The sequence below is a fragment of the Cygnus olor genome, chromosome 12 (assembly GCF_009769625.2).
Source record: "Cygnus olor isolate bCygOlo1 chromosome 12, bCygOlo1.pri.v2, whole genome shotgun sequence".
Classification (NCBI taxonomy): Eukaryota; Metazoa; Chordata; class Aves; order Anseriformes; family Anatidae; genus Cygnus; species Cygnus olor.
The window spans coordinates 17,340,357-17,367,471 of record NC_049180.1 but is presented as its reverse complement, the minus strand read 5'-3'; the positions used below and the strand labels follow the sequence as shown (position 1 = coordinate 17,367,471).

Sequence of the window (27,115 nt, the reverse complement as noted above, 5' to 3'; positions counted from 1 at the left end):
GTAAATGCACTCTACAATAATTACAGTGACAATAGATCTTGTTTTCAGCAGTCTTACGAGCACATAGGCTTTCAGCACTGCATTTGTAGCAGTGGTGGTTATACAGCCACGCTGGTTTGCGCAACAGTTTAAAGACAAACGGGAAAGCAAGGTCTTTGACTGGAGAAGCTGACAATTTAAATAAGGCTGACGATTTACAGAAAATTGACAACAGTGTTGTTCAGTGGGTAAGAAGGGCAACAGCAAACAAGCAGCAAGGGAAAGTGATCTTGTGAGAGCATTATTTTGAAGGAATCCAGATGAGCACACTGTTGCAATACTTTGGGGTTGGTTTATTTGCTTTTTAATTTGAGGAGTGCCAAATTTGGGTGTGACTCCCCAGAAATCAGCAACTTGATGCAAAACTTTTGGCTTGGAACAGAAGACAGAACAGAGGGAGGGCAGGCGGTGGGGAAGGACCTGGAATAGCAGCATTTTCTCCCAGGTTTGGGTGCATCTGTAATACATCAAAACATCCCAAATAAAGTGCTGTTGGTGCGCGTTTTGGCAGATGTCAGAGATGGTCAGGAATTGGAGCAGTACAACTGAACACCTATCTAAATGAAATCTCATACAATGTTTGTGACAGCCTTTTAGAGAAATCATAGTTCATATTTCTTAGGGAGCCAGTTTGGGGTGGCTGCTGCTTATGTAGGGAGTCGTTCTTAAAATTTCCTGCCGGTCCAGGATTGAAATGATCTGCTGCAGTGAATTCACAAGCTTAGCATTTGTTGCTCCTGCGACTAAAGGTTAAAGTTTCTTTGGTTGGCTGAATCAAGATCACCAGTTGCCCATTACTTATTTTTGTGGTCTTACTCATGTTTGATTTCAGCAGATTTTGAGTAATCTCAGTCTCCGAATGTTAAACTAATGCCACATATGCAAAAGATTAAGTTTTGTTACTGCAAAACAAAGCAATTTCATGAATAATTTTCTTTTGTGGGTGACTGGGTCAGTGAGAGCTCTTTCAGCCACCACAGGCAGTGTCTGGCTGTAAACACACTGGACGGCTGTCCAGCTCATGTGAGCACAGAGGAGGAAGGAATATAGCCCCTGGTAGTGTCGAACAAACCTGTGCCATTGGCTTTGTGGCTCCTTTTGGCATGGATGGCTGCATGCAGCAGCTCTGACCGCATGTGGTGCTGGTCAAGGGCTGTTCCTGATGGAGATGAACACAGAGAAAGAACGTTAAGGCTTTTAGGGAGAAGAAGTAAAGGCTGTTTGGATGACTGGCCTGTTTGAACCCACAGCCAAAAGACAGAGTCTTTCAGTACAATTTCTTTAAAGGATTTTCTAATCCAAGTGCTCAATAACACACCACAAAGCTTTGCTTTCCACTAAATACTCCACAAAATTTGAATGAAGGTGTCTTTTATATATTTGCCCAAAAGCAAGAGTAAAAACCTGCAATTCTTTAAATTGATATGCTATTGTGTGGCTGTGCTCCTACCCAGAGCAACTAATTGCGTAATTTAGCCATAAAACCAACCTAAACAATGTTGTTCTGTTGAAAGTTCACCTTTCTGTCAAGTTGGCAGTGCGTTAACCCTAACAATTTGAACCTGTGCTTGCAAAGCTGTGCCTGAGCCCTGGCACACAGCGCAGCTGTGTGGGACGCGGGGTGAAAGCATTAACCAGAGATGTTCCATCTGAGAGCACAGGGCTGCCACTTCCCTGCTGAACTCTAAACTTACTATGCAAATGCCAAACTGAGATGCACTAAACTTTTCTCCTGAAAATAGCATGAGGCCACGCTAGTTCCAAGTAGGCAAAGACCAAGAGTCACTGAGGATGAGGAGGTGCAGCACAGGAGCCAGGAAGCAGGCGATTTCTCTTTGTTATCAAGTGAAATGACTCCACAAATATGACAATAAATCACTGCAGGAATCAATCTGAGTGGAGGCAACTGCTCCATGCTGATAATGCATCAATCAATATTTAATGTTTACACTTTAATTAATCTGCACGTAGGAAGCATTCTTTCAGTGACAAAAAAGTGATGAGAAATAAAACACCTTTTATATCAAACAGCAGCGAATGGCTGCCTATCTGTTAGGCTTTGATTGGGCCCTCAATTGATCATTGCAACCTTTTTCGATTGCTCTGGTGTAACAATGTCACATTTGGGTATAAAACAAACACTGGGGCCGTGAAGGAGGGAGGGGGAGCTTCTGAATCTGCTTTTGAATGATTACAACTTAATCAGAACAAAGAAAGACTGATAGCTAAGTATGAATTCTTTGGAAACACTGGGCAGAAGGCAAATAAAGTATTTTTCAACATCTGCATCGATGACACCTATCTGAACAGATTTCTACCATGTCTTACAATTATTAGTACCTACTAAGGCTTTGTACAGAAAAACAATTCAGATGTTGACTGGCAAAACTGCCTTTCCTTATCGGAGCTACCAGCGGAGCTCCACGATCAGCTTGTTTTACTGATACTCTGCCTGGCAGCAGAGCACTAGGTGCGGTATGGACGCAGGGGAAGGCACCAATCCTGCCGCAGTTTTTTTCCTCAGTGCTCTGTTTAACCCTTGTAAACTCAAGTTTCTTCTTTTTTAAAGGGACTGATTCATTGTTCATTGATGTCAGCTGAATGACTTCTATTGACTTCAGTGGGCATTGCATTAGTCCATAGATGAATGGTATTGAAAGCACAGTGATGAAAGACAAATGAAAAGACAGTGATGCTAGACCAGTAACATTCAAATATCTCTTTTAAAAAAATGAATCTACAATAATATATTCTCCACATATAACTAAAAGCTTCCTAGGCTTATTTTTAAAATAATTGCTTGAAATGTAAATACTTTTCATATAATAAATACAGTATTATTTATCTCAAGGATACACAGAGCTTAGCTTTTTAGAGCTTAGTTCAATTTAAATAAGAGATCTGAATTTGGTTACAAAACTGCCATAAATTTAAGCAGGGCGGAACCCCAAGACATTTTACTGTATTTAGTATGTTATTTTAAAGTTATTTTACATGCCCAGTCATAAAGTTAGACTCATGTAAAGGACATATTCAAGGGTAAATTGTTTTAAGATTTTTAAGGAAAAATAATTGCAATGTGGGTTCTTTTCACTGAAGAACTTTTTCTGTTTTGCCAGTCAACTAATAGGAGGATTCTACCTAAGATCTAGTGACAACAAATTGCTGAAATGCCTGCCCTGATTTGCAGCTTCCTAGCTTGGGGTGTTGCAATTGCTGGTTCAGGCAATACTTGAGCAAAAATGGAAGTAATATTAAGGTATAAAATCATATACTAGAAAAATTTGAAAACACTAATCCTCAATCCTACATAAAAAAAATAAAATAAAATAAAATCACTGAGATTGGTGGTGTTTTTCTATGATTCACAAAGGTTTTCAGGCTATTCCAAAAGCCTAAGGCACTCAGAAACACAGACCTAGGACTGGTGGCAGTTTGACTACCAAGACTCTGAACTAGCAAAGTATTTAAAGCATGAATGACATCAGAAGACTTCCATTTTCTGGTCAAAAAGCTTTGAAATATAGTAGCATATGAAAACTGGGGGAAGTGTTCATAGAGGAAATGAAAGAAGATGAATATGACATTTAAAATGCAGTGATAGAACAATTCCCCAAAACTAAAACAAGCCTTTTTACTTCCAATATTTACTTATCATTCCCACATACATTTTTTTCCATGGAACTTTGTATTAAATAAAGAAAAAACTAAGATTTCATTAGCTCTGTAAAAATGCAGCCAATGCATTTTCCCTAAAATCCATAAATAGCTTTTCAGCAGATTTTATTAACATGCACACATACATCCACACAAAGAGTTGAGTCTGCAGTTTATCTTTTCCATAAAACCTTCTTCCCCCTTCTGTGCAAATCAGATGAACAAGCTAAAAAAAAGGGCAAAGTCAAAGGACAGGAATGCCCTATTGTAATGCATGATCAACTACAAATATTTATAGAAAAGATGAAAACACTACTATGTGCACATCAAGATCACCCTAGGACAGCTTTAACATGCAGAGTTAATGTTTATGGAACAAAACTGACTTACTGAATGTGAAATCTTGATTTCCCTCATATGCACCCAAAGTAAATTCACCAAAAAAGAATGTTACATGATCGAATCCTGAGGGGACAACGCAAAGCACTTAATGCTGTCACTGGCAGGCAGAAAAATAATCACAGTTGTATTTTCTGATAATTTTATTCTCTAGTGGCATAGAGCTTATTACCGCACCCAAGTGGAATAGCAGTCCAACCTGGAAGACCAAATCCTGGCCCCTGTGGGCCTCAGCTGCTTTGGAGCTCCAGTGAGCAGCGTGGTTTGGTCTCCAGCAGCAATCCTGACACGCAGGGTCCCTTACTGCAGCTTTAAAGCCCCTTTAGCTGACCTTCTGAGAGCAGGACTCCATAAGGGGCTTTGCTATGTACTGAAATCGTCTCAGCTGGCAGAGACCATGTTGCCCAGTGTTGGACGCAGCCAGCAGGGCTGCAGTGAGCACCCACATCTAGTCACAGTCCCGAGCTGCAAAGCCCAACCACTAGAGCACTGTCCCAGCTTCCCTCCGGCTGCAGTTGATGCCATTAGCCTAAAACTTCCACCCCTCTTGCACAAGAAGCACCCAGTGGGGTCTAAGAGTACTGGTCCCTATTTGGCACCAGGGCTCAGGCTACCTTTCCACTTCAGCCTTCTCACAGCTGTCTGCTGAATTTAATTAAAAAAAAAAAGAGAGAGAGAGAGAGAAGAGACTGAAGTGTACTAAAAAAAAATGGAAGACTAATAATTCATTAACCTGACAAATGAAATGTAAGTCCTATCGATCAAGAGTAAAACTTCTTGGTTATAAAGGAAGCATGTATTATTCTGACAGTATTTTCACAAGATAAACTGAAGTTACAAAGAAGGGAACCAATTTGATTCAAATAACTGTCTCTCCTCAGAAACATTCCTGATTAGAGTCATCAGGCATAGGTTGGTGGGGTAGCGTTACTATCCCAGTCTGTACAGACTTGGAGAACTGCAGAGTACCAAGGAGAGGGGACCGGAGCACTTCCTAGCATTTTCTGACTGCTGCCCCTATGGAAAATGCCAAGCGAGAACCCGCACCACTGAATCACGCCATGCTAGATGCCAACATGGAGAGACGTGCATCAACACACACAAGATAATCTCTTCTCCCTCTTCCATCACTAACTCTGAGAAGCCAAGGGCTTATTGTACAGCTAACGAGAATGAATACACTTGCAGCTGGCCTTCCACCACCTGCGGAAGGCAGAAGTTGGCCAAAAACCTGTGAGACTCTCCAGTTGTGTTGAATGGATGGAAACCAAGAGTGTGGCTCAGTTTCAGGTCCCAGCCTAACAGCCTTATAACACCAGTGCCAACAGACCCACGTAAAAACAGAGGGTTCAGAGGGAGAGGCAGTGTCTGGCATGCTGTGATGGTAAAGTATACTAGGGCAGGCATCAATTTACCTTGGTTAGTTATGTTCTTAGTTATGTTGTATTTTGGTGCCCAAAGGCCTAATTTATAACTCCAATAATAAAACGTATTATAAAGTATAAGCCAAGCACATGCAGGTTCTAATTCTATTTCCTCTCAGAGGAAAGAGCCAAGCTGTTTAGCTTCAGGTTCTTTCAACATTTCCTATTTGTGACAAACACAAAAATCCGAAATCACTGACGTACCAGTGCAAGACATTTACATAGATCACTGAGAGCTAATTAAATGCCTTGCTACACCCTTCACTATTACCCCCCCAACCCTCTTTTAAATCCCCAAAAGATGTTTCTGGTACCTCAGCATCACAGCTGTCACAACGCGGGCTGTGCAGGTGAGCTGAAGTTACAGAGAAGCAAACCAATCCAGTTCAGACATCCTCCCTACCTCGCAAAAATTACCAAGCCTGAGCCTGTAGGGCAGGACTCCCACCTGTCCTCACACAGAGCTTGTATAGGTCAGCTGAGGGACATGCCCAGTCCCAAGGGATGGAGAAAATCCTGCTCCGGCTTGGGGGATACACAGCAGCATGAGAAGCACAGCTATTCGTTTTGTTTCCCAGACATCTTTTGTTTCATGGTCCTCCCATTCTTTATTAATTTTAAATGGATAAATGCTGAGCCTTCTCAAAGGCATTGGAAACTGGGTGCAGTCTGTGCCTTGCCAACTTGCCCATCTGCTTTTCAGAAGGTCCTGCAGGCTGGTGACATGAGTAATAATGCCTGTAACGTGGGAAGGCCTGGGAGGTGGGGAAGGATGCTAAACAGAACAGCAGGAAGTCAGATGGGAAGAATAAAACCAGGTAAGACAGGAGGTGTGGATGCTCTCAGTACCTTGTCAGTCTGCTTAAGTTTTGCTATGAGCTATGTTCCATGTCTCCTGTAACATGGGATGCTTGCAATAACAGTGGGACCTAGCTTATGGGGACTGATGTAGGAAATGGATTTTAAGGATGAAAAGAAAGTTAAAGGTGCAGTTTTGCCAGAATAATGAGACACCCAGTGTAGCACTGAATTAGTCAAAGCAGCACAACTCATGAATCTGACCTGGCATATTGTGCAAGTCAGATTTAAGTCCCCATATATGAAGTCAGATTAGCTAAATTAATCTAACCAAAAGTACAACTAAATCCTTGTTGTATTCTGCAACTTCTAAGTGTCAGATTAAAACTCTAAAGCCAGCGCCATTACATTTTTGCTGTGGAATATATTTATAAGTAAGAATTCTACCAGTCATAGAAAAATTTTTCTTTGAAATTTTTAAGAAACTCACATAGTAAGGTCTAGATCCACACGTAGTTTAAGAATAAGAAAAAACATCAATGTATAAAGCTGGAGCCTTTGAGAGGCTCCTACTCTGCTGTGGTCACAGAAGCTCACTGCACAGCCCCGGTGTCATGTTACACCAAGTCTGCCCTTGTTTGCAAACAAGAACTGGGGCTGTGTGGCTTTCTGCCCTTGCCATCGGATGACACAGCACCCTGTGCCACCCCACAACTGCAGGTCCCAGCTCTCTGGCTCCCTTGCTGAATGCACTCACTTGGACACATTGAGGACAACAGAAAACAATCTGGGGGGGAGGGAAGGGACAAAGTTCATGTTAACAGAAAATTATGTTTAATCATTCAAACTGTCAGTAACTTATTTCAAAAATACAGCACTCAAGGGCAAGACTAGCAAATGTATTGTTAATAGGTTTTACAATAGGTGGTGTTTATGCTCCCAACATAAGTTTCCATAAAAAAAACACTAAAGTCATTTTCACTCTAGATTCCACTGATTAACGTTGATATTGACAACAAGGTAATACTGTTCATCTTATTTGAACTGAACAGATAATGAAGATGAGTTAGTAAAAATGCAGCTACCAAAGGTACTAATGGTTCATAATCTTATGAAATTGTTCTTTACTCACATGAGCAGCCAGTCTCAAATTCTGCACTGGTTAATCACATGCTGTTACCTCCAGTAGGAGTTGTTCTCAATTTAGGATCAAAGCCCATAGTTTGCTGGGGCCACTCTTTCAAGGGAGGATTGGGCCCAGACTTTTAATAAGGGGTTTGGTGGCTTACAAAGAGGTGATTAAGATCTTCCTTTGAAAAAACACAAAATGTAGAGTTCTTCCTTTGGATTATAACAGCACAGATAGTCATAGCTGGTGGATTTCAGAGCATTAACTGCTAATCCAGGAGTGAACTGAAAGGTTTTGTTTGTTTGTTTTGCTATTACAGTATTTAGTTAAACTTGTCAGCCTTCAGCTCTCAGTCATATTTACGTTTCTTAGCAAAATGTTTTATTTAAGGAACTCAAAGTTTCTGTAAGTTCTTGTACTTTTTCACTCATTCCTCCTCATCGGTCTGAACATCTCTGTGAATATGTCGAAGAGGCTGAGAGATGCCCAGGCTATATGCAAGACCTTGGGTGTTTTTTTTATTTGTTTGCTTTTGGGGAGGGGTGGGAAGTGTTTGTTTGGTTTCATTTAAGAAAAAGCTTGAACTTTTTCCTGAGAAGTAAAACCATGAAATCTTGAAAACTAAGCCATGATATAAATGTTTCTAGTTTCCTTCAGTGACATTCAAGGATTTCTGTTTGTCAGTGACAAACAGAAAGCACTTAGTATAATTATTATAGCACCTCAGTAAAAATCAGATTCTAGCCGTAGGTGATTGCGGCTATAAAGTTTCCAGAATAGGAACAATGAGCCCTATGAAACTAATGAAAAAAATCACCAACTTCCTCACTCCAAAGTCTGATTTTTACAAGGACTCCATTTCTTCCTAGTTGCCAGAAATGAACAGTTTATTTGAATTTAGCTAAGGTCTCCAGGAAAACAATTTTAACGTAACATAATGTTGCACCAATGACAGGACAATTAAGTGGTTTCAAAATCCAGCAATATTTAGGTGCATTTACTGTAGCATGCCCCAATAATGAAAATAAATAAATCATACTGTAATGATATCATAGCTAAAGATAATAAATATCCAGACATACCCTATGCTGTATCACTGTACTGTAATCAAATGAATTAGAAATATGACTACTTTGACACAAACAGGTATTTAATATGCTGAAAATGTACCAGATTTTCTCCCTCAAGCATTAGTAAAATCCCCTAGAAAATTAAAATCCAGGTCATAGCTAAATTCCTTTGAAACTGGGATTTAAATAAAAAATAGTTTAGTCACTGTAAGAATTCTTTGTGCTGCTACATTTTTATAAGGTTAGAGCTAAAAATATGATCAAAATCTTGTTGGACGTTGCATTAAAAAAATGTACCAGGTGTGTTCAGAAACCCATCACACACGTGTGTGTTAAACAGATGCTGACCAATAAATTAATTTAAGCTACTCTCCTTTCCAACCAGAGGAGAGCAAAGAGCTGTTAGGGACATTTATGGGGTGACGTTCTCTTGACTGACAAATTTTTCATGCTCAGTCTTTATTGTACAAGTCACTGATACTACTCAAACATTTTCTGAGTGGAAAATGAAATCACTGACTGTCAGGAAAGTAGAGAATTTATTAACCTCTTTCTAGGTAGTTGGGTAGATATGGAGAAGGATGGAAAGACTATTTATTAGTCATGAAAAGTGAATAAGGAAACAAGGTTTGAACACTGACCTGATGAAAATAACTTCCAGTAATTCCTTCCATAACAACTCAGGAAATCAAAGTTTACATGTCAAATATCTCAGTCTCCTTAGTACGTTATTCTGCATTGTGACGATTAGCATTTGAGCTGATCAAATGAAAAAGTATCTTGTACTGACCCTAAATCCTACTATGCTTATAGGACTTCAGAAAATAAATAGATGAGGAATCCGAGGAACAGTCCTTAAAGGGCTACATGACTCCTTGAAACGTCTTGAAACATAAGCTTCTCTAGCACTTTAAGGACAAACAACATTCATTTCTACATTTCTTCCAATTATACAAATTTAATTTGCCAGGATTTTCTTTTGTTTTTCGAAAACTCACAATTGCTGGAAAAAGGAATTAGTAGATGTACAGGGTTATTAAACATGGCATTCATCCATTGGTCCTACACAGAAAATGCAGCACTGAAAAAAACAAAGCTGATTAATATGAAAGGCAGCTAACCTAAAAACTAAAACTTGAACTGAACGGTGTGTGCTAATCTTTCTCAAATACACTTATGAGAGCTAAATTTTTTGGTATTTGTCATTGCTATGCGGGTGAGTGTTCATGTGAACGATAGCTCCTCTATTTTGAGCAGACCAGTACAAAAAAAAAGAATTCTGTCCCCACTGTTAATTTTCAGATTCTCCTGTCCATCCACTGCTGCTTGAATAGCAAACACTTCACAACCCGGGGTCATTTGTGATAAACTTTATTAAAAAGCCGCCATTCATTACCAGTGACTTCCTTACAGGCAACTTGAGGATTAAAGAAAAGATTGAAATTGCGTGTTATTTATTTATTGGGTCTACAATCAAAATAACTCAACACGTTAGCCACATTAATAAAATACTTGCCAGATTGAAATCTTAATAGCCAGTCTTAGTCTTGCCATTGTTTACTGAATGTGTGTTTGCCAGCCTATCTGGAGACATAAGGAAAATCTTAATGGCTGTGGCCACTCATTAGCAAAGTACCATGGAGTCCTAATCCCATAAAGATATTAAACTATTTTTCCTTACAACAGTAACAAATGAAGGGAATTCTCATTACTTATTAAGATGTGGTACATTCTTTGCATATTGAGTTTCTTCTTATACTTTGAACTCTTATCCCTCATCATTCTATTTCTGAGGCTAAGATCAAAGTAGATCGGCCTTACAGAGCTACAGATGAGTGGCCGCCTTTCAGAGAATATTAATGCCCTCTTGAAGAGCAAAGCTGGGAAGGAGGTGTAATCCCCTAAAGAGTGAGCCCTGGGAGCCTGGTAATACTGAACAACTGTAGCATGCTCGATGGATCAGCTGTTAAAGAGCACAGCCTTGCTGAGGTGGAGCAGCTTCTCCCAGTTTAACAATGTGGCCCAAATCTCAAAGCAATAGTGAGACTAAGGCTTTTTTGGAACTAGAGAATCGTGTAAATGTGGATTCTGGCAGACTGGCACAGAGCAATGTGTTTTATAGCAGGAAAATGTGTGACCAATTTTGTATTTTGCATTGCAAAATTTTCTGGCTTTTCTGCTTCAGACTTGTGACTTTGCCAGTTTTAGTTTCTGTGTCTCGCTCCCTCACCTACTCAGGGCTGGCATTATCGATGAGCTTGTTGGCACAGGGCAAAACAGTGTCCCCCTTCGACCTCCCACCTCCAGCAGTGATTCTGCCATGCAGGGTTTCTTTTTTTTTTTTTTTTTTTTGCCTTAGACTGCTTGCAAGCCTTTTAAAGAGGAATTACTTTAGACCCTTGTTAAAGCTAAGGGTAAACATGCTAAGTACTAAGACATTCAGTGGGTATCGTTATATGAAAAGAAGAAATGTTATATTCATTACAGAGGAAAATCTAGTAATAAAAAGTATTACCTGCATTTATAGCCCTTGTAACCTAATTTTTGTGACAAAGCAAAGAAGTAAAAACATTTCTTTCTGCCTTTCAGTGACCCCTATAAGAAACCCCCCACGGAGTCATTTAGGATAGTAATTTCACTGAAAATATATGCAGCTTTACTTTGCTTGCTCTTTTTAAATTAATAATCCTTACCAATGATAAATTTGAAAGTTTTTAAAGACATTTGCAAAAGCACCCTCAAATTAGTAAGCAATTAAAAGAAATAACAACATAAAAGACATTTTCCACAACATAAAAATGTGACAGAACATGGAGCTGTGTTGTTCAAATGTTAAAACTGTACATAAAATACCCCTTCAATATATGCTGCCAGTAAAAACCAAGGCAAAGCAGGTCATTAAAATGTCAGACTTGGGGCAGAGTGGAAAAAATGCTGCGTTTAAAAGTAAACATGTAGACCTTCTATAATTATTTCCCCTTAAAGTTAACTGTTCAAAAAAAAAAAAAAAAAAGGCACACTTTCTGCCAAACAAACAGCTCTGCATCATTGGATCATTGGGATGAAGAATCAAACTCTAGTCCTAACCATGTTCCAAAGGGAAACTAGGGAGTTTTTTGGGCTCTTTATACAATCTGTGAATGTCAACTTCAGGTATGAAATGTCATTCTCATTTATCCAGTTTTTCTAAAGCAGAAACAGAGTGGTGTGCTCAAGCCATTAATTCATGCGTCATTTATGCTAAGGCTGACTATGAATAATGGGAGCATTAGAAAACTTGAGAGCCCCATGTTCAACAGGGGTAGCCCTGGGAAGATACCCAAGGGCTTCCACTGACCAGCAAAAAGACTTCCATGTTACAGTTGTGATGATGTTAGTATCCAAATGCAGGGTTTTAGCACTGCTGTAAAGAGCTCAGGCTAGAAAACTGCCCAATCCGTTCTTCTCACATGAACTATAACTGCCCTTGAAACTTGTAGATTATTTAGTTAGCGTAAAAGAGACCCCTACACTAGTTATGGGGTGCTGGAAGCCATATTAATGCTGCTTAGCTGAATTAATTTATTTTGCAGTCCAGAGCAGATAAATTGAGATAGTAAAAAATAAAACCAGTGAGATACAATGTTTCTGTACTGAAAATAGAAAGGTTGTATTCTGCTGTCACTTTTCTTATTCTCAGAGCTTTTTGAGCCAGTAACAAAGACTGATGAGCCAGAAGGATATCAATCACATTCCAGTTTCGTTTCCCTCCGACTGGAAAAAAGTGCATCATGGCCCTGAAGAAAAAATGTCATTAATTTTGTGTATTTCAAGCAAAATGTTTGCATATGAAGTCAGTATAATATCTGCACTGTGTCTTTTACGGAGCTGAATTCCTAAACTAGGTCTAAAAGGTGGCAATGCCCTAGTAACAATCGTGTCCAGGAGGCACAATTCCACATTAATTGGACAAGTGCATAAGTGAACAACACCGCTGATGTACACAAAGTTATTCCAGATTAACTGGTTTCACCAAAAAACTAGAGGGCTCATAAAACTAAGATAAATTTAATGATTAGAAAATAAAAAGGCTGTTGCTTACAACTTGAATTTCTATGCTAAAATCCACCCCCAGGCAGTTTCTAAGACTCCCACTGAAGTCCATGCAGACATACAGGTATCTGCTTTTGTCCTCTAACATCTCCATATCTCCCTTCTCTAAAACTAACAAATACCACCACTGAAAGTACAGGCTGTCAGGTTTACAATCAGCGATTAAAACCAACATTCCTGTTTTCCATCTGATAAGAGCAGAGCTCAAAGTGGAGAGACAATGGGGAAACACAAAGGAGCACTGAGAACGTTTATTTAACTATTCATTTTTGTTTAAACTAGTTTCTGCAATGCAAATGTTTTTAAGATAGAAAGCAAGCCTGTAATCATGGTTTAAGACATGTTATACTCAAAATACACAGACTATGGAAGAATATTCATCTTCATAATTCTGCTTTCTTTTTCTAGTTTCCAGTATTTTACATAGGATAACCAAATATGTCAGAAGGTAGAGCACTCAGCTAAGTTTTAGTCTCATATAATTGCCTCAGCAGAAAAACAAAGACTTGCAACTTTTAGACAGCTGTGGTTTGACAACTATTAATGTCAGATCTATTATGATCAATACTTCGTCAGTATGTATGGTAAGTATTTCTTAGTCATCAGATTACAATTGTAACTCTACTAAAACAGGTGGAGCATACAGTGTATATATATATTATTTGCTAGCTTTGTGGTTTTCATTCAATGATAAAAAAATAATACTTAAACAGTAATTACATTAGATGGTGTAAAGATGATACCTGGTTAAAGTCTTCAAGTAAAAATTCACAATTTTTTGAACAAATTTTAAACCAACATGGTGGCTCTAGTCCATTCCAATATCTTGCATAATTTCATTGAGCCATTTTGATGCAGTAATAGGAGCCGAAAGCCAGGTTTAATGTATCATGGAACCATGGCTTGTGACCCTTGGCCTTAATGAAGTCAGCACACCATGAACCTAGAGAACTGGTACTTAATTTAAATGGTAGGTTTCTTTTCCTGCTATTAACAAATATCCAGGATGATGGTCCTGGTTCAGTAAGATTTACTAGTCTTATGACATGTCAGAAGGTGTTTTTTTTTCCTTAAAAAGTAAGCAAAAATGTTATTTTTACCTGTGTTCTTTATGCACAATTGTCTTCAATCAGTAGTGAGGATTCTAGAGCTGGTTTTCAGGTTTCACTGTGGGTTCTTGAACCTAGATAAAAACAATGGAATAGCTTTCTCAGGAAGTGCTAACTTACTTGCTGTTCACTGCAAAAATGCTAAAAGCTGGTTCTTCACTGATTTATTATCTAACTTCTGTTACTCTCTTCCTGGCTACAGGCTATAACCAACAGCCAATTCTCCATTATCAAGCTAAGAATAATAGATGCAGTTTGAAAGTACACTCATTCAATATTTCATAGATTTTAAGGTCTTCAAAAACTTATCATAGATAGTCTAAATTTCTGTGCCACAATCCAAGAAAATATCTTAGAAAGATGCTATTCATGACTATTTGGCTTTGATTGCTAAGGAGTCTAAGAATATAAAAGTATGTTCAGACCTGAAATAATCTGCAATAACTTGACATAAGAAACGAGTGTTGCTTTTTTTTTTTTTTTTTTTTTTTAATTTTCTTTTCTGTTCTATTTGTCCTCTATTTTCTCTTACCAGTACTTGAACATACTGGCACTCCCACCAACTTTCCCATTCCCTGACTCCACATTCCCCATTCTCAGTCTTGTCTTCTAGAATGCTGCTGCCACTCAAGGCCCCAGAAAGCCCTGGAATGAATTGTTCTCACAGACTTGTTTGCCTTTAGTTGTTAGATCCCATCCTGACCTACCCCAAAAGAGCTGTTCCACATTCTCTTTAAGAAATTTCATCCCCTTTTCAATACCACCTAGTGATTCTAGCAAGGATGACCATGACCTTCTCAAATAATAGTAGAAACCGCCCTTCTAGCTAACTCCCAGAGGACATGCTTCCCTCGAAGTGCTGGAGCAGTATTATGGGAGAGAGAAAAAGAGCCAGGGGAGATGTCTGCAGGAGCTGTAATGTGGACACCTGTGGATATTAGGAAAAAGGCAAATAATGCCATTTTCCTCGTGTTATTTTCTTTTGCTCATTTCAGTTCTAAGTGATCCCGCTCTTTCCTTCTGTCCCTAGTTTTAATTATTAGCTCCAGCTCATAGTTCTTATCCCTTTGGTTTCTTCCTGTTTCCTTTTGTTTCTCTATATTTTCTTCTAATTTGCAATTTCAGCGGTGACTGTAAAACAGGTGGTCAATCTTTACATTATACGGAAATTTGGATATTAGCTCCAAACACTGTGCAAATGGACCTATTGCAGAGCCAAAGCAGGGCAAAGACAAGTACTTTGTGTAGCTTCCTGCTATTATTTCCATAGCACAGACACAATTGACACAAGAATGGAGGCAACCCCCTGAGAGTCAGTCCTCAGGCCTGTACATACATAATTTCCAGACACCCAGCAACAAAACTATACCTCCTTAAAAGCCATCTACATACATATTTTGAGATCTAAGAGGAATCTTCTTAAACACATGTAACAAACATAGCTCAATACTCTCCCCCTGCCCAATGACCACCACATGCACTATTGTCTTTCTACAGGGCACCTGTAACTTTGTGATGTAACCAGCACATAACCCAGGGATGAACTATAATAAATCATGGACATCAAGCTACTTTGTTGTTGTAACCAATTCAGAGGTTGGTTTTTTTTGTTGTTTGTTTGTAAGACTGCTAATCAGCAAGGTGCCTAGGGCTCTCTCCCTGTAACTCACATTTCCCGGCATTTCCTTTTTACTTTCTCAATTCTTGTTAAGTCTGAAGATTGTGGGACTATTTGTTTAATTGACATGTATTCAAACTGGCATTGCCAGCGGAGCAAGGAATCTCACCTACCTTGCCCGCAGGTATTTATTTCCTCAGTGTTACCCCCATACTGCGGAAGGGCAGGCATTCCCATAGCAATGTAGCAAATTTATACAGCAAGTTAACACAATATTAAAAAAAAAAAAAAGTCCAAATAGCAGCAAGTTGACCAGTGAATGGACAGGGAATAGACTCTGTGGGCAAGGAAAGCTGGAGCATGTGCAGGCAGCATAGGACACCTGCGCTCACTAGCCTTTTAACCCAGCACAGGAACTGCAGAGCAGTTTGTCTGCCCACAGCCGCAAGTAATCTGGCTGATTTTCACCAATTACAGAAAGGGAGAGATTAGGGATAATCTCTGTGGTCAGCCAGCAGAACAGGGGAGTTACGAGCTTCTACCAAGGGATGGTGATAAAACATTTCCAGTCAAAACAGCTGCTTATAGATGTAACATTTGGCATTAACAAAACATGGCTTGAAAAAAAAAAACAGATTGCCTGAAATATTTTCAAAAATGTGCACATGATCACTTTCGCCAGAGGACACATGGTGTTGTATCTCTACAGTCAGTGGTATGAACTGTTCATGCAGACATCTTTAACTAGCACAGTTATAGCTGGAAAAGTGGCTACCCGTGCCTTCCCTTGCCCTTTGGTGTTAACTCAGTCATTCTGCCTGTCTCTACTAAAATCAATAGGTGATGTCACACAGCCCCGTGCCCTGTAAACTGCTCAGCAGCTTTAAATACTGTGCTGAGGTTTAGATCTATAGATGACCTCCTCTTGTTTCTTGCCCTCATATTGGGAGAACACCTCATAAGGAATAGAATGATCTGATTTGCCTTCATTTATGTTGTCGTTACATTACTAAAGTTTGAAATCAGTATTTTGAAACAACAGTTAGAAATTTAGCAGCGTTCCTGCATGAGCTGTCATCACCATCTGCACTGCCATTGACTTTTCCTATGTGATCCAGCTGAAAAATAACCCAGCAGAAAAAGAAAAAAAATATTTTTTGTTAGATTAGTTTGAGTCCAGTTCTCTGCGTCTGTGCAAACGCTTCTGTTGGAACAAGGCAAGAGAAGCAGCAGGGGCCGGAGCTGCTGCAGAAATGCAAGAGTAGCCACATTCCTTGATATTTGAGTAGACGGCCAGCCTGACAAAGTAAAATATTTTTAGGCGGATTCTAACTTTTTTATCATTCTTTTTTCACATTCATAATAGAACTGACCCACAAAAAATGGTGTTTTTCCGGTGGATCTGTTCACACAATACTTTATGTTGGCAGTTCATTTCTCTCTTAGTCATGTTTTCGGTTTTTCTTTAGCAGATGTTTACAATTACTCCTTAAAATGTTTCCATTTTCTGTGATCATTGAATGTGAATGAGGTGACATTTTTAAAAATAATTGTAGCTTTTTTTTTCTGGTCAGGAATCATGTTGTTAGATTCAAATAGTCTTTGTATTTTCAACTGTGGTAAAAGTCTTATATCTCTGTAACAGCAGCATCTGCACCAGTCTGCCTACTCTTTCTTTTTTATTTTTTTGGCCAAAATCAAAGTGTTATTTGTCATTACCTGAACATATCTTGTATCTGGGAATCAGATGTGTATATGACTTTTCATTTAACCTTAAATACATCAGGCCTAATGTCCTGATTTTGTACTTGAGAATTTCTTGGAGAACTGCAGAACAAATGGTATTACAGAAGCCCAAGTTTCAGAAACGTGAAGGAAAGTTTATTTGGTTTTCTTTCAGTCAGTTTTTTCATTTGTTTTTATTGACCTCAATTTAGATCAAAGTTCTCACAAATAATTGCCATGTTGCCAACACCTGCAATTACGTTGCAATGTTTGCAATGCTCCAAACTTGCTTCAAACCCAGCTCTGGGGAGTTGTGCAAATTGTTTAAAAGCTCATCTGTTTCTTCTTTTTTCTACTTCTGTTCCAACAAATATATTTTCCAGTTGCAGATGAAAATATTAGAATGTCATACATTTAACATGAAGGCTCCAAAAAGTGCCACATATATATTTTAAAGGATATTTTTTTAATAAAATCTTGTGACTTTTGGAGTGCTGACTCATGATTTCTGCATGCTTGACATCAGCAATACCACAACTGAGAGAAAATCTTTGTGAAAGATTCCTTTCTAGTCCTCTTGAGACAAAGGGATCCTCCAGGAAAAAAAAAAAAAAAAAAAAGAGAAACAACTGTTTCTTATTCATGATAGTTCACAGTTAAAAAACAAGCAGAAAAAACAACCTTTAAAGTGAACAATCTAAAATATCTGCCAAACCATTCATGCTTGCTTTCTGCACCATAAAGACTGAAAAAAGGTACAAACACTTTTTTCTTTTCTTTGTTAGGATGCTATTAAATTATATACTGTACAAAAACTAAACCTCTAGTATAATTTAATATTTTTCAACAAACAGCTTCTTTTAATATGGCAGATTCCTCCCTCTTTCTTGTCAAGCAAGAAACCTGGCATTAGGGACAGAAAATGACTTATTCATTAATGACCATACGTTATTTTTAATTATACTGTGATTTTTTTGTTTGTTTGTTTGTTTCCATTGAAGAAATGTAGCAATTTTATGATTGTGTTCCTTCTGCTTAGTTAAAAGATGTTTTCCTTTACTAGGAATAAAAAAGTCAGGGAGAAAGGAAAATTCACTGACAAAAAAGTCTTTTTGCTATTAAACGAGAACTTTGGCCTATTAATTAATGCACTTCTGTTGAAGCACACTAGTTAATCCCTTAATTCAAGCTTCTGCTTGTTGAAAACAATTAGAAATATTCCTCATTCCTGATATTACAGAAGACAATCAATAGCTATCATTAACATTGCTGTTAGCAATAATAGAGAGAATATAATAATGTATCATACTAAAAGTAAAAATTTGATTCTGGAACTGGCTGGTTTAGTAATCAAAACTAGAATCCTTTATCAGGCAAAACTTCTAATTAATTCCAAATAGTTTTACTACATTAAGACTCCAGGATAAATTGCTTGTGGGTGGGATAAAAATGGTTGGTATGTGCCTGTATTAGAATTAACATTTTTGGCAGAGTCTTTCAGAGGCAAATCAGGTCAAAGGATGATTTACAAAACTGTCATTGTCATATGGCATTAATTTGATAGCTCATTTCAATTGACATCTGTGAGAAACAGTTGGACATGCTGCTTCTCTTGCATTAACCAGACTTTCTAATTAATTATGCAAAGATGAAAACAAACAAAATTAGACTGAAAAGTAAAACTATACTCAAGTGAAGGCACACCTTACCCAAAAAAATCACATTAGAACTGTCTAAATCTGTATTTTGCTACAACTCACCTTTGAATAGCTGGTTTTTATTAATATGGGAGGAATCATGCAAAAACATCAGAATCATCATTAATTGAGTATTGCTCAGCACATAATGTGAAGCCTTCCCCGGCACCACAGATGACTCCTTTTTTCTCCATGCATCTATTTTACATACAAACATGAATAAAAACACTATTACTATTTCTAAATACTCCTAATATTTCTAATACCATTACTACCTGTGCCTTATTACTTCTATTACTACTTCTAATACTACGTATTACTACTTAAGCCTTATTACTTCCTCACCATTAGTCTTTTGGAAAAGGTATTGAAATTAGAGAAAATTTAAATTGTTCACCAAGCTGTATCTCTTTAATAGCGGACTACAAAATAAGTTATTTGACGTTTGCTTTACCAATCCTTTAGCTGATCACAAAACTCACGCTGGGTCTCTAAACATCAGTAAGCATAAAACCAGTTTAAGAATCCCAAAGCATCACTTCGTAACTGTTCCTTAATAATATTATCTCATGTTTGTAGCAATATTTATAACCCCTTATTTACCCAGAAGCTATCTTTTTTTTTTTTTTCCTTAAATTTGGTATCGTATTTTCATGTTATTTCAGAGAAATATATCTGTATAGAAAACATTCCCAATTTTTTAATGTTATCGCTTGGCAAGGTGGCATTAGGACAAACAAACTTCAAATATAGTAATACTAACTAAAGGGTTTGGTGTTTTTTTGTGAGATACGCATAAATAAGATGATGCTGTGTTATTCAATCAAGATGGAGAAAAAAATCCTTATGAGATAATTTATAGAGCATTTCAACAGTCTTAACAATACTTGAGCTATGAGATATATGAGATCTTTTCTTTGGGGGCTATTTCGCCCCAGAATCAAAATCGTATTACAAGATCTCAAGCCATCAGCCTTTCCCCTTTTTCCAATAAAAAAAAAAGTCTTTAAAGTCTTCAGCTCAGCTTGTGCTTCCCTTATACACTGCATCAGTCGATTCACGTACAGAATCTCAGGGAGGAGAGCAATTATTTCTGAACATATATCACTTTGCAAAAAAAATGTAAAGATTACTTACATGTTTAGTATGCTTCCTGGAAATGACTCTATACCTGAAATCAGGGTTATCCTGGAATTAAAAAATAAAAATGTAATATTAGTTCTTGGCTATACAGATTGTTGATGTAGATATGGGGTGGTGTAGACTGAAAGGACTGTTTGTTGTATATGAACGCATTCTGAGGTGGTCTGCTGGTTGCCTGCAGTGCAAGAGAAGAAACCGTTTCCCTTTTGATGTATAATTTGGCTTCTGGTTTTTGTTTTGCTTTCCTTAGAGCACTGAAGGCTGACCATGACTGGAACTGGTAGAGGATGTCAGACTGAAATGCAGTTGCTCTCACTACCAGAGTGTCTAGCTGGGGTGTCTTCCTCGCATTAAATCAACCTTCAGATGTGAGGTCAATGAAGCATTTCCCCAGGTCAGATCAGTGTGAACTATTAGATTTGTTGTTGTTGTCGATTTTGCTTAGCTCAGGAGGTTTGAATTAGCTAAAATAATTTGAGAATTTTGCCCCCCAAACTGTAAGTGAATGAGTCCAAAAGCAAAATAGTTAGGAAATGAGCCTGTTTACAGAGATTAAGTAAAAAAGTTCTCTTTCTGTCCTCATAAGTACCACATGCAGAGCTATTTATGTTGTTATGCTTTCAAACAAAATCTGTGCCAAGTTCCAAAGACTGTATCATAGTCATTTATTGCATTATGTTATCAGAGCTGCCAAACTATCAAAATAATTTTCCAAAAGCTGTGTATTTATAATACTAAGATTCTGATCAAGTATCCTCCGAATACAGGTCTCTGTAACAGTGCATATGTATGTAGTTGTAATGACTTATCAGAAGAATAACTCCTTCACTCCGTGACTGAAAACACCATATCTCAATTCATTTTTCACAGCCAAGCCCATTTGTCCAGCACCCAGCACAAAGTATAAAGACGATGTCTGTTGTCTTGTGCATCAGAAACAGCTTCTAGGAATGCAGAGGGAGGAGGCATTGTGGTAAGCAGCCAAACTAGCCTATTCCTGGCTGTCACACATCAGGGCAAGGAGTTTCTGTATTGCCCAATGGTTAACAAAGTGGCCAGTAAGCATGATGACTTCTGCAGTTCCTACATTAGAGTCTGAAGAACACAAATGTATGTGGTTGTGTTTGGACACACTTTGCATTTGATTCTCTCCTGCTATGAAAGGACTGGTGGCATTCCATGATTCCCCCCTTGGACAGATATCCCAAGGTTCCAACTTGTGGACTCAAATCTGCTTCTCTCATTCACAACACATATCACCTTTAGTCGTGAAGAATCCCGTTTAAATTAAGTAACTCACTGGATTAGATTATGAATTTCCATGACTTACTATCAATTATTTGCATGAATAATCGCAACTATGATATTGCAACTACTTAGGGTGAATAAAGACTCCCAGTCTTGCCAAAAGACATCCGACCTTGGACTATCTTTTACTGAAAAAGCTATGTTAAATTGACTGACACTGAAATAACTGTTTTGACAAGTCAAGGCAGTCCAAGAAAATAAAATGGACTTGAACATGTTTTCCATAAGAACATATCATCCATACGTATCAACAACCTAAAGAGGATGCAAAGGCAGTACAAAGACAAGGTACTCTTGCACAGTCTATCTTTTCATTATTGACAACATATGTCGAAATACAGCCCCTCAGAATAAGAATGGAAATATTTCAAATGTGTACAGGTATTTGTGCTAGCAGCAGAAAACACAAACGTACAGTATTTCCTTGGTATATTTTGTAGCACACTGCAATAGTTTAATATTGTTAGCTGGCAATCAACATAAGTACATGAATCCTCTAATTATCATATAACTTACAGTACCAGTTAGTCTGGCAAACATATGTAAGCATGTGCTTATCCTATAGCTGTACCGTGGTTTGTTTTCTGTAATACAATAAACAGCCATTTACAGATAAAGATAATAAACCGTGTTGAACCTCTAGCTTTGATTCTATCAGTGTCATATATTACTGAAATTACTGGGACTCAGCATAAGATTAAATTGACAAATCCTGGCCCATCTACTTTATTAGCATTCTTTTTCCAGGGATTTAGTAACCAACCACTACCTACAGACCCTTGCAATGAATTCAGCTACAAAGCATTTCTGTCTCGCGGTATAAACAAACAGCTTGCCAACAAACTGGCATTTCACAGATGATTCTCTCATGTTCTCAAGAAACGGGTAAAACAGTTGTGATGAAATGTCAACAGAAATATTGGCAGATAAGAGCTGAGCAAGTGAATCAGCAGGAAATTGTAATCATCTTAGTCTGCACTAACGCTTCGAAAATCCGGATATTTCTTTCATCTGCCTTTGGGAGAACTAAAGGCAAGATTTTATTAATTAATAAAATGTTATTTGAGAGGTTAATTAAGAAATTATTTGAATATATCTAAAAATAGATACTGATTGAAAAGTTTGGACAGAAGCGTCTACACAGGAATGATGCAAATTAGTCTCCACTTTCTTCAGAGTTATTTCCTTATATTTGATAGATTTAAGAAAAAAAGTTAGGTCAGGATAAGCAGTATGTGCACTTAAAGTCTTAGACATTCTAAAAGCTTATCTTTTGAAAACTGATGGCAATCTCATGCACTACCTAACTCAGGTTTCCTGTTTTGCTCAACTGTTAATATATACATAGAAATTAGAATTACAGGGTCCATAGGAGGCCCTGTGCCCCAACTCTTAATCACTGCTAAATGTTCCCCAAAGCTGGAATCACTACCGGCTTTCTATGCTTCTATGCAGGGAGAGGAGAAAACTCATCATGAAGTCTTCTCGCCACAGAGAATTACATGGGAAGGCTGGATCCTACCCAACACACACTTTATTTTATACTCATCTCTCTTTTTATATTCCAGGTCATAAACAAAAAATGTTGGAACTAGAAAGAGTTGAACACATCCATGTGACTTTGTCTGGTTTTTCTTTGTCTTAACGCAAAACTTTATAATTAATCAGCTCATCCATGTACCCACCCTGATGAGACCCTACAATCAGGATACCTCTTTGGCAACTATTTTGACTGGATGTTTTAAAAAAACTATGTTAAAATCCTCTTAAAACTGCTTAAGATTTTTATCTGAGGGGACTTGATTTGGTCAGGGACTTTTGCTTTCCCTCATAAAGCCACCATATATTAATTATATAAAATCAACTAAATATATAGGTGCTTTTTCTGTTTAGTTAAGGTGGCAAACAGCCATATGAAGAAGTGTCTGCAAGGCTCTGGCAGACACTACTTCATGCAACTTTCATGACTGCATTTACTTCTAATTGATCCTGCAGTACTGTGCCCCTTATGGAGTGTTTTAAATCAATGTCAGCCATAAAGTAGTACTAAACTGTACAAGATTTTTTTTTTTTGGTTGCAGTTAAAGATAACTTATTTATGAGGACATGAGTAAAACTAAGCATATGAATGTAAACATGGCCCAAACTTTCAGAACGCTTCCTTTATTTCACAGGTTGGAGAATATCAGGCATCAAAGCATGGATCTTTTCCATTTTCCATCATGAAAGACTCCACAGGGCCCCATGAATGCTTCCCCTTCCCTTATTCCCTCCCCCCATCCCTTTATTAGCTGGATACTACACTGATTTTCTCATTACCTAATACAGCTTCCAAATAGACTGGAAGGGAGGCTCTTCCAAAACATGCAGTGTTCTGGCATTCACCCAGCATTTCCGTATTACCATATAAGCTCTCTGTTAGTGAAGACATGCGTGATCCTCACCAGAACAAGCAAGACTTCTCAGCCCACAAGTCCCAGCATGCACATTACTAGTAGCTCCTGAATACAATTGCTTCAGTGGAGTTATTCCTCATTAACTTCATTTATGAATATTTTTAATCCACTGTCTCTGTGCAGTAAGAATGATGACTCAGGGAGTGGTTGTGGATCACTCCATCAACCAGATCCCTTTATTCTGGGGTAGCTTCATATGTACTTCACAGCCTGAAGTACCTCCAAAGCATCGTTGTAAACACAAGGCTTGTTCTTACTGGAGAATTAAATAGTCCAAAATCCTAACTGAGTTTGCAATGACCACTGTTTTTGGGTTAGTTATACAAAGTTAATTATTCAAAAACATGATTATAATTTATCAATAATAATATCAAGGAAAGAGAAGGCATGATGGAATTAGTGAAATCATGCTATGATCATGCTAGTCTGATAACTCAAGAAACCCCAGTATTGCTGACATAGAATAAGTGAAAAATAATGAAGCATAAGAATGCTATTCACCCTTTATAAACTACATTTTTCCTTTCAGATCCTCATAGAAATTAGGAGGGAGTGTAAATCAGTATGATAGACATCTGAAATCTCATCAAGATCAATATGAAAAAAATAAAGATTGTGATTTAACTATAGGCTATTAGTGCTCATGAGTTCTAAACAAAGGTAAAAGACTATACTGAAACAGAAATTAAATGATTATACAAAGAGAACTCATTAATTTACTTGATTTTTCCTTTTATGGATTAAATTTTACACTTTAGGAAGTTTCTCTCTCCTCCCCAGTCAGAGCATAAGTTTTACAATTCACCTAAACAGAGAATTTTTCTTCTCTAGAAATTTCAGAGCTCCACACGTTAAGTACCAGACACACGATTCCACTGGCAGAGTGCAGTTTGCCTCTGAGAATGAAGCAGACGATCAGGAGCTCAGCACTAATATATTCCTCTAACCCGAGTTCAACGTGAATCTCATGGATGATGTTGCATTCACGTGAATTCATTGTCAATTGCAATGTCTTTAAAATCTCCATCCTGTATTTGACAGCACAGCTCCAAGTGCTTGGAACTTCTACCACAACTCTTCTTTGAAGGGCAAATTCCACTTATCAGGCAACCTGTGAAGTAAAGTTAATACAAGCCCAGCATTTGTTTGGCCTCACAAGGGATGATGTGCAGGCGGCCTGCTGTGCATACAGCAGTAACAGAGCCAAAAATTCCTACTGTGTTTGAATAACTAGCTTATTTTTGAGCCAGAGATGGTTCTTTTATATCTTGACTTAAAATACAACATATCTTTATAGCACTTTTTAAAAAATATTAATAGTTTTTGTAAACTACTCAAAAGAACGATACCAGGTTTGGCCCCAACCCAGCAAAGCACATGTTTAACCTTCTGCATGTCACTAGTTTCTGAAATCAATGGGACTGCTTGCAGCCTGAGAGTAAATCATGTGCTTCAGTGCCTTCCCACAATAGGACCTTTACAATTGTTTTCTTCTGTACAGATAATTCTAGGAACCTTCACTGAACCTCAATGGCTTTCACATATGACGAAGAATCTCTGCTATAGGTAGGAGGAAACCTTGCTAAACACCTCTTTTTACGGCTTTATAACCTTGTGTCCTATTTCTTTGTCAACCTGATACCAGAATATAAACCTTGTTGGATGCCTAGATTAATTATAAGCAGAGGGAGTTAAATGCATGTACAAAAGCAGAGCCTTTCCTGGCGAGGAGGATAGACATATAATAAAACAGCTGCAGATACATAAATTATATGTGCAACAAATAAAGTGTCTGACTTGCTCTGATGCTGAAGAAAACAAACCAGCAACAAACCACTATATCTTTTTCCAAGGAGTGAAAGACTTGTATATTTCCAAGACTACCTCTGAAGAGATTAGGATACAGAATTCCATTCATGATAACTCTGTTAAAGGGGTTTTCTGCTCTTCAAACCATAACCATACAATGGCATAGAGACCCGGTACTGCTAACAGCTCCACACAACGTGTGGCCTGACTGCGTGAGGATTGGTTGGTAGCATTTTGACTTGGAACACTGCAAGTGCCCCTGAATTACTGCAGACACCCTTAGAATACCAGGAGCTGCTACCACAGTTGATAATTTTACAAAATAAATATGTGTAATTTCTCTGTGAGAATAAGATTATTGGAATTTGGATAGACTCAATCTAAAAAGCACAGACTTGCAAGGAACTTTGAACAAGTAAAAATAAATGGGTGATTTTTTTCCTAAGTATTGTTGTGGCTTGCACAGGCACCATCTAAATAAATGGCATCACTTATGTAAGAAAAATTAACCTTAAGTCTTTTGAATGCCAATGCATCTGTTTTTCTGCAGCGAAAGAAAAAGATTTGCCTCACCTACCTCTTGCTGGCTGAAGAGCGCTCTCCTATGAACAACCACAGTTTCTGATGAAATCTATTACATGCATTTAAGGTGAGAAAGTACTGCCTTCACCTTGGAGGAAAACCACTCTCACCTTTACCTCAGGCTGCCAAGCTGGCTTATGAAATAATGTTGTGCTCTCATCCTGATATGAAATAATGTTGTGCTCTCATCCTGAAAATTATAACAACAACAACCCACCCTCACACAACTAGCAAATTTGATGGAGCTCTTCAGTAAGGATATGTAAGCAGATTTCTGAGCAGCACTGGCTGAATTTATACCTATGGTCTCATTTTTTTCAGTTGCACCTGCACCCACACATTAGCGCCTACACTGCTCCATCGAGCTGTGCTTGATCCTTGCCCTAGGTGGAAGCCCTGACTCATCATTACTTACACTATCATTGCACAGGTGGCAAAATGGCAAATCCTTCACAACTCCATTAATTTACCTGAGTTAGGGTTTAGGGCTGCTGCTTCTTTAGCATGGCATAAATACCCCTGTACCCTTACATCTGCAGCTGGGAAACATGCTGTTCTGCTGCCAGGCTGAGGAATTATTTGCGAACAGGATATTGTCTGAGTATGCTGATGAAAATGAAACCAGTGCTCTTTTGTCTGGCCAGGATTTGATTCGTCAGCTTCACCCTGCATCCTTTCTCAGGCAACAACATTGGAGGTTTGCAGGCACTAACTTCTCCATCCACATAGCTTTTTGAAAACAGAGGGATGCTTTGAATTCACTGCAACAAGTAAAAACTAATTCCTAGCACCCAAATCCACCTCTGAGTTCAGTGATGTATTTCAGCCCTGCACGTCTGACATGCAGTAAAATATCAGCATCTTACAGTACCAGATACTAATTAGAAAAAGAAATGTGTTAGATGTCAGGCCTCAAGAAAGCAAACTTAACATTCTGACAGCAGCTGGAGAGTGATAGCCATAATCAAGCATTGTCCCTGCTTATATCTGTGCCAAACAACCTCACTTACTTCCAGCTAATTCTCCATCAGAGCCGATCTTTCTTTATGATTCCAAAGAA

General features: G+C 38.1%; 1 long non-coding RNA gene across 2 annotated transcripts in view; it reads right to left on the bottom strand.

The window, feature by feature from the left end:
• The window catches only part of LOC121076898, a 35,559-nt gene extending 9,346 nt beyond the window's left edge, over nucleotides 1-26,213 (bottom strand). The window contains exons 1-4 of one of the 2 annotated variants that reach the window (XR_005823784.1): nucleotides 26,051-26,213; nucleotides 19,895-19,945; nucleotides 18,821-18,955; nucleotides 13,709-13,791 (exon numbers count right to left, since the gene is read on the bottom strand). This is a non-coding gene — a long non-coding RNA (uncharacterized LOC121076898). Of the gene's footprint in view, nucleotides 1-13,708; nucleotides 13,792-17,153; nucleotides 17,654-18,820; nucleotides 18,956-19,894; nucleotides 19,946-26,050 lie in introns of those variants that run through there. The other variant, XR_005823783.1, reaches the window with a different exon arrangement.
• Nucleotides 26,214-27,115: the final 902 nt, after the last annotated feature.